The following is a 7,626-nucleotide window of genomic DNA, read 5'->3' as shown; positions in this document are numbered from 1 at the left end:
GGGAGCATTTAGAATGCCTGATTTTAGGTCTATAATTCAGTGGCGGAGCCCTGCCTAGAATACCCCAGTGAGGGCCTGGGGGCATGGCTCAGTGGTAGAGCCCCTGCCTAGAATCCCCCAGTGAGGGGCTGGGGGTGTGGCTCAGTAGTAGAGCCCCTGCCTAGAATCCCCCAGTGAGGGGCTGGGGGCGTGGCTCAGTGGTAGAGCCCCTGCCTAGAATCCCCCAGTGAGGGGCTGGGGGCGTGGCTCAGTGGTAGAGCCCCTGCCTAGAATCCCCCAGTGAGGGGCTGGGGGCGTGGCTCAGTTGGAGAGCACCTGCCTAGAATCCCCCAGTGAGGGGCTGGGGGCGTGGCTCAGTGGTAGAGCACCTGCCTAGAATCCCCAGTGAGGGGCTGGGGGCGTGGCTCAGTGGTAGAGCCCCTGCCTAGAATCCCCCAGTGAGGGCTGGGGGCGTGGCTCAGTGGTAGAGACCCTGCCTAGAATCCCCCAGTGAGGGGCTGGGGGCGTGGCTCAGTTGGAGAGCACCTGCCTAGAATCCCCCAGTGAGGGGCTGGGGGCGTGGCTCAGTGGTAGAGACCCTGCCTAGAATCCCCCAGTGAGGGGCTGGGGGCGTGGCTCAGTTGGAGAGCACCTGCCTAGAATCCCCCAGTGAGGGGCTGGGGGCGTGGCTCAGTGGTAGAGCACCTTCCCAAAATGCCTCAGTGGGGGTTGGGAGAATGTTTCAACAGTAGAGCCCCTGCTTAGAATCCCCCAATGAGGGCTTGGGTGTGGCTCAATGGTAGAGCTCCTGCCTAGCTGGGGCCCTGGTTCAGTGTTAGAGCCCCCCAGTGAGGGGCTAAAGTTGTCGCTTCATGGTAGAGGTCCTGTTTACAGTTATTTACTTTTTCTTCTTACACTGAGTCTTACTAAGTCACCCAGGCTGGCCTTGAACTCATCCTGTAGCCTACACAGGTCTTAAACTTAGACTACTATTGCTTTGGTTTCTCTGGTAGCTACTGTTACAGATTTATATCACTAACCTGGAATTATTTTTTGACATATGAATGCACTTATGAAGCCACGTGGAATAGCAAACAGGTCTGCTTTGACGTCACTCCATGATAGACTGTGGACCCCAACACTGTAAACCAAGACTACTGCTTCCTCTCTTACCTGCCCTTTGATCATGGTATTTATCACAGTAACAAAGAAGACACTACAACAGGGATATCCAGAGAGTTTGGTCCAAGGTTTTAGTTACATAGGAGGAGTAAATTATGGAATCTTACTGTACAGTAAAGTGACTAGATTCAGCAATCATAAAATGTATACTTTAAAGTAGCCAGAGGTAGGCTTGGGGCAAAGCTCAGTTGCTAAATTCAGGGCATACAAGCAGAAGGAACTGAGTATAATACCCAGAACTCACATAAATAAAGACAAAGTATGGTGGTGTGTGCATGTAATCCCAGTACTGGAGAGAAAGAGACAGGAGGACCCCTGGAGCTCACTATCCAGTCAGACTCACTGAATTTGCAAGCTCTAGACTCTAGATAATAGGTAGATAGATAGATAGATAGATAGATAGATAGATAGATAGATAGATAGATAGATAGATAGAGGAGAGGCGCTATCTCATAAAGAAAACAATGAAATAAAAGGGATTCCTAAGGCATGACAGCTCGAGCTGTCCTCTGGCCTCCACATACACACATCTACAAGTACACTTACACAAACATATATGTACACACACACACACACACACACATACATGCACAAAATAAAAATAGAATGTCTCTAAGAAAGAATTTCAAATGTTTCACTATAAAAAAAATCACTAGGAAGTGTTTGAGGTGATTTATATGTTAATTAGCCTGATTTGATCATTATACAATACATACATATATCAAAACATCACATCATACCCTATAAATATGTACAGTTATTTTGTGTCAATCAAAGATTAAATGAAGCTAAACTAAGTCTTTGCAGAAACATATGCCGCCATTTCTTTTGGGTAAATGCCTAGGAATGGACTGGCTAGATCTGATGCGATGCAGATGTCTACATTTTCAAGGGAAACGCCTAACAGTTTTCACATGTGCATGCTTTCTTTATCTTATGTCCCTACAGGAGAACTGAGGAATTCTAAGCCTTTCATACTCCTGTCGTCCTGGTTAGCATTAACTGTCAACTTGGCACAGCTGGAAGTCACCTAAGAAGGGAGTGTCAGTTGAAGGATGGTCCAAATTAGGCTGTTTTGGGGAGCAATTCTTAATTGCTATTTGTCATGAGAGGGCTCAGCCCACTTTGGGTGACACTATTTCCCAGGCAGGTAGTCCTGGAATGCCAGCCGAGTATACACTGGTCTTTGAACCAGCAAGCTGTGTTCCTCCATGGTTTCTGCCTCAAATTTTCCTTGACTTCCATCAGTCCTGAACTCTAACCTGCAAACTACAACAAAATTGTTCCTCTCAGTTTCTTTTGGTCCCGGGGCTTAATCACAGCGGCAGAAAGGAAACTAGAACACTGATAAGCACTTAAAGTGCTCGATAATAAGAAATACTAGATGCAAGATACAAGGCCAACATAATGCTGTACATTCTGAAAAATGATCTACTGTGAAAGTAAGAGGTTACTTTGCAATTCGAATGAGTGGCTTTATAAAGCACATAGTAAGAAAATGCAAAGTAATAGTTAAATAGATGAGTGGATAGATAGATACATAGGTAGATAATAGATAATAGGCATATGATAGATAGATAAATAGATAGATAGATAGATAGATAGAAGATAGATAGTAGATAGATAGATAGATAGATAGATAGATAGATAGATAGATAGACAGACAGACACAGAGCAGAGAGAGAGAGAGAGAGAGAGAGAGAGAGAGAGAGAGAGAGAGAGAGAGAGAGAGAGAAAGCCAAATGCTCACAAGATCTATCAAAAACTGATTGGAGCATGGGAAAGTTGACTTGAGATGGTCATCAGAAATGTCCAAGTCAGAGCACATGCCCCCTTGGGTTCCAAGCAAATAAGTACAGCTAGGGGTGATCTCATAAACTAGGACTCAAATCACCCAGCCAAAACTGACTCAGGAAAGGGCTAACTGGAGTTTTTGTTGGCTCTTTCCCTCTGTGGATGATTTTCATATGGCGAAACTTTCCAAGATGGTTTCCACTATTTTGATGTTTTCCCCACCTGTCTGCACTAGTTGGTTTGGTGTTTTTTTTTTTCAGCTTGATACAGGCTGAGGTCATCTAGAAGACAAACCTCAATTGAGGAATTGTTGCCATCAGATTGCTTATAGGCAAGTCTGTGGGACACTTTCTTAATTAAGGATTGATGTGTAAAGGGCCAGCCCGCTGGGGACAGTGCCACCTTTGGGCAGGTGGTTCAGGGTGGTCTAAGAAAGCAGGCTGAGCAAACAAATCGGGGCAATCAAGCCAGTAAGCAGCTGTTAATGGCTTCTGCTTCAGTTCCTGCCTCCAGGTTCCTGCCTTGAGCTCCTCCCTTGGATTACCTCGGCGATGGACTATAGCCACTAAAATAAGCCCTTCCTTTCCTGTTACTTTTGGTCTATATCTCCATCCATCAATCTATCACTATTTTTCCTTCACTTTGACTTGCTATATATTTAATAAACTCCATCATTCAAAACAAGAACTGTGACTATCACAGATCATTCTCTGGACCATATAAAAAAAACAACCAAATTTGAGAACACATAGGTGATTCCCTCTCATCTAGCACATTATTAAGTTACAAAAGAAAAAGCATGGCGCAGACTAAGTTGCTTATGCAGAAAGGGAGTTAGCTAAAATTGTTAGTTCTTCCCTAGATTCTATTTTGCCATAACCTTCTTTAAATCTGCCTCTCTCCTATGAATACTTAACAGAAAAAAGGTCTCCCCTTTGGGAGTGTGTTACTATTTTATTATAATGGTTAGTTTTAACTGCCAGGTTGATACAACCTAGAATCATCTGAAAAGATAGTCTTAATGAGAAATTGTCTATAGGTCAAGTTGAAGCTATAGACATATCTGTGGGGAATTGTGTTGATTGTTAATTGATGATGGAAGCTCCAGCCCACTGTGGGTAGTACCATTCCTTAGGAAGAAATCCTGAACAGTATGCAAGAAGAGAAAGCAAGCTAAGACATATTCTCTCCCTCTCCCTCTCCCTCTCCCTCTCCCTCTCCCTCTCCCTCTCCCTCTCCCTCTCCCTCTCCCTCTCCCTCTCCCTCTCCCTCTCCCTCTCCCTCTCCCTCTCCCTCCTTTCTCCCTCTCCCTCTCCCTCTCCCTCTCCCTCCTTTCTCCCTCTCTCTCTCCCCTCCCCCTCCCCCTCTCCCCCTCCCTCTCTCTCTCTTTCTCTCTCCCCTCTCCCTCTCTCCCTCTCCCCCTCTCCCTCTCCCTCTCCCTCTCTCTTCCTCTTTCTCTCCTCTTAGCTGAAGATGTGTCCACCTGCTTGAATTTCTCCAATGACTACCCTGAAAATGATGGACTATCACCTGGAATTTGTAAACCAAACAAACGTTTTCTTCTCTTGCCTTGGTTTTTGCCTGAGTATTTGTCCCAGCAACAGAAGGGAAATTAGGACAGTTATATTTTGGCATACCTGAGAACACAAACTTTTTTGATTTTTCTACTCCCATTTGGATAGAAACATTTAGTACATGCTAGGCTTTTGTTTTTTCTTATATAAGTTTAAATTACATAACATGTTATTTTGACACACATGCATAAGCAAACAATAATTATAGTGAGAAGCATTAATACATCCATTATCCCATTTACATTTTTATTTTTGTGACAAGTTACAATTCTGTCTTTGGAACAAGAGCTCCTAAAATCTCTCCTTTCAGCAAAAATCCCAAATATGGGACAGTATTAACTAGAGTCTTCATTTTAGACATTCATTTTCTAGGCTTCTTCATCTGCTACAATTGTTTTAAGTGTGTGTGTGTGTGTGTGTGTGTGTGTGTGTGAGAGAGAGAGAGAGAGAGAGAGAGAGAGAGAGAGAATGCATGTTTTGCATTCCATGTATCTATGAGTACATGATGTGTATATGTGGAAGCCAGAGGTCAACTTCAGATATCTTTCTCAGGTCTTGCGGTGATCATGGATCTCTCTGTTTCAACTAGACTGGCTGGCCAGAGAATTCTAGGGAACCCCCAATATTTAATCCCAAGAGCTGGGATTATAGATGTACACCACTGAACCTGGTTTTTTACAAGGATACTAAGGAATCTCATGGTAACACAGCAAGCACTTCACTCACTGAGCAATTTCTGAAAGCCACCATAGCTCTAAGGCACATCAAAAAGTTTTAAAAATTGGCATATGGGCGGGGGACTGGAGAGATGATTCAGCAGTTAGAAGCCTTCGCTACTCTATCGGAAAACCTAATTTGGTTCCCAGCATCTCTTTTAGGCAACTCATAATCCCCTGTAGCTCCAACTTCATGAGATCCATGTCTCTGTATGGACTACGCAGACACCCATGTGCATATATGCACACATACACAGAAACACACATATATGCATAATCAAACTGAAATCTTTTTTAATTGACATATATTCACATCTTGGAGCAGTATAAATGGCTATCTCTTCTCCAGTCATATTTAAAACGATTTGATTTCTAGCTCTTCTGGAAGACTTGTGCCTCTCAGCCTATTAATATTAAAAGTAGCAAAACTTTTGTTGCCCGGTTTCTCAGGATCATGAGGAGATTTCATCTTGTGGTACGATAACTATTGGTAGGACCTCATAATGTCAAATTTCTTGGGACAAATAACCCTGTCTCCGTAGTAGGAACCATTCCTCGTCCCACCCTTTTACTAACTCAGTGGTGCTTTCAATTTAAATGTGACTTCCTGTGCCTGAAGCCTACAGGCTATGGGCCTAGGGGATGCCATTTCTTTTTCCATGAATCCATCAAGAACATTGCAAATCTTGGGTAGTTTTTCTTTGTCTTTAAAAAAAAAAAAGAAGAAGAAGAAGAGGGTCTTTGCTTTTTCCATACGCTACCCATAAAATCAGTTTGGCTCCAAGCTGTGTAGACCATTTCACAAGTTCGTTGAGGATGGTTTATATACATTCAACCCTGTTCTTCACCTGTTCATGTATTCATGTATTCTTTCTTTCCTGGATGGTTTGCGTGTGTTATTTTTTTTTTAAGATTTATCTTATTATCTTAATTTGGGGGAGGTGTGTTGTGGTGTGTGTGTGTGTGTGTGTGTGTGTGTGTGTGTGTGTGTGTACCCATGTGTGTGGCTGCAGTACCCACAGAGACCAGAAGAAGGCACTAGACAATCTGAAGCTAGAGTTACAGACAGTCGAGAGGCGTTTGGCATCAGGACTGGGAATCAAACTTGGGTCCTCTGTAAGAGCAGGAAGCATTCTTAACTGCTGAGGCATCTCTTATAGTCTTCTTATTTGTGACATGGTGTCTTTGCTGAACCCTGAGATTACCACTTGAAGTAGGCTGGCTAGTCAGGCATGAGCAGCAATCCTCCTACTTTTTTCGTCCCCAGTGATGGGATTAAAAAACACAAACCACCCTGCATGGTTTTTGACTTGGGCTCTGGAGCTTGAGCTCAAGTCCCCTTGCTTGCATGGCCAGGCACTCATTGACTCTCCCCAGCCCCCAAATTTGAAATAATACATTTGTGTGACCAGGATCCAAATCCTATCCACAGTGACCTTTATCCATGATAGTAAATGATCCATAATATCCATGATCCATGATAGTAAACTACTGTCTTTCTGTTGCTATAGTTTTCAATCTCACCCGAGTGACAGAAGAACAAAATCACAACATCTACAACATTTGAAACTGGTGCTTTTGCTGAACATAGTTATTATAGAGTTATTTATATTGTTGCTGTGCTAATAGCTCCTTACTTCATTGCTTAGCAATTGTCTGATGTGTGGATGTAGCCCCGTGTGTTTATTGAGAGTTTCTAAAGTGTGTGTGTGCGTGTGTGTGTGTGTGTCCATGTACACATGCTCATTTATGTACCTGATGTGTATTTATGTGTTTGCATGCACATATGTCTTTCGAGGTTAATTACAGGTACCTTCTCAATGGTTCTATACCTCATTTTGGAGATAAGGTTTTTCAAAGAGCCTGGAGTGCACCAGTTCTGCTAGGCTGCTGGCAAGCTGGCCCCAGAGATAAAACTGCCCCACCTGCCCAGCACTAAAAGAATAGCATGCCCCAATGTTCCTGGATTTTACAGGGATGCTGGGGTCTCAACTCCCCAGATACTATGTTTAAGTCAGAGTTTTCAAAAAGAACAAGACCGATGGAATGGTTATACATTAAGGGGAGGTAATTAAATCCGTTTAGAAGAAACAATATGAGTTCTGCAGTATTGTCTGCACACAGGAGAGGCTCAAAACTGAGTGGCTTCTCAGTCTACTGGCTAAACACTTCCGCAGTCCTAACCTGGTGCTGGAAACCTGGAGATCCCTGGAGAGCTTCTGGCCTTCAGTCTGCAATAGAAGCTAGATACTGGGTTATGATGTCAGCAATGGATGGTGGTGCCAGCAACAGGGTAGATGTATACATGAGAAAGAGGCAAAGACAAGCAGACTCCAATATATACAGAAGATCAATAAAATGGCTGCCCACTTCTCTCCTGC

The sequence above is a fragment of the Rattus norvegicus genome, chromosome 12, assembly GCF_021556685.1.
Source record: "Rattus norvegicus strain SHRSP/BbbUtx chromosome 12, alternate assembly SHRSP_T2T, whole genome shotgun sequence".
Classification (NCBI taxonomy): Eukaryota; Metazoa; Chordata; class Mammalia; order Rodentia; family Muridae; genus Rattus; species Rattus norvegicus.
Note: the sequence above shows the minus strand (reverse complement) of the source record.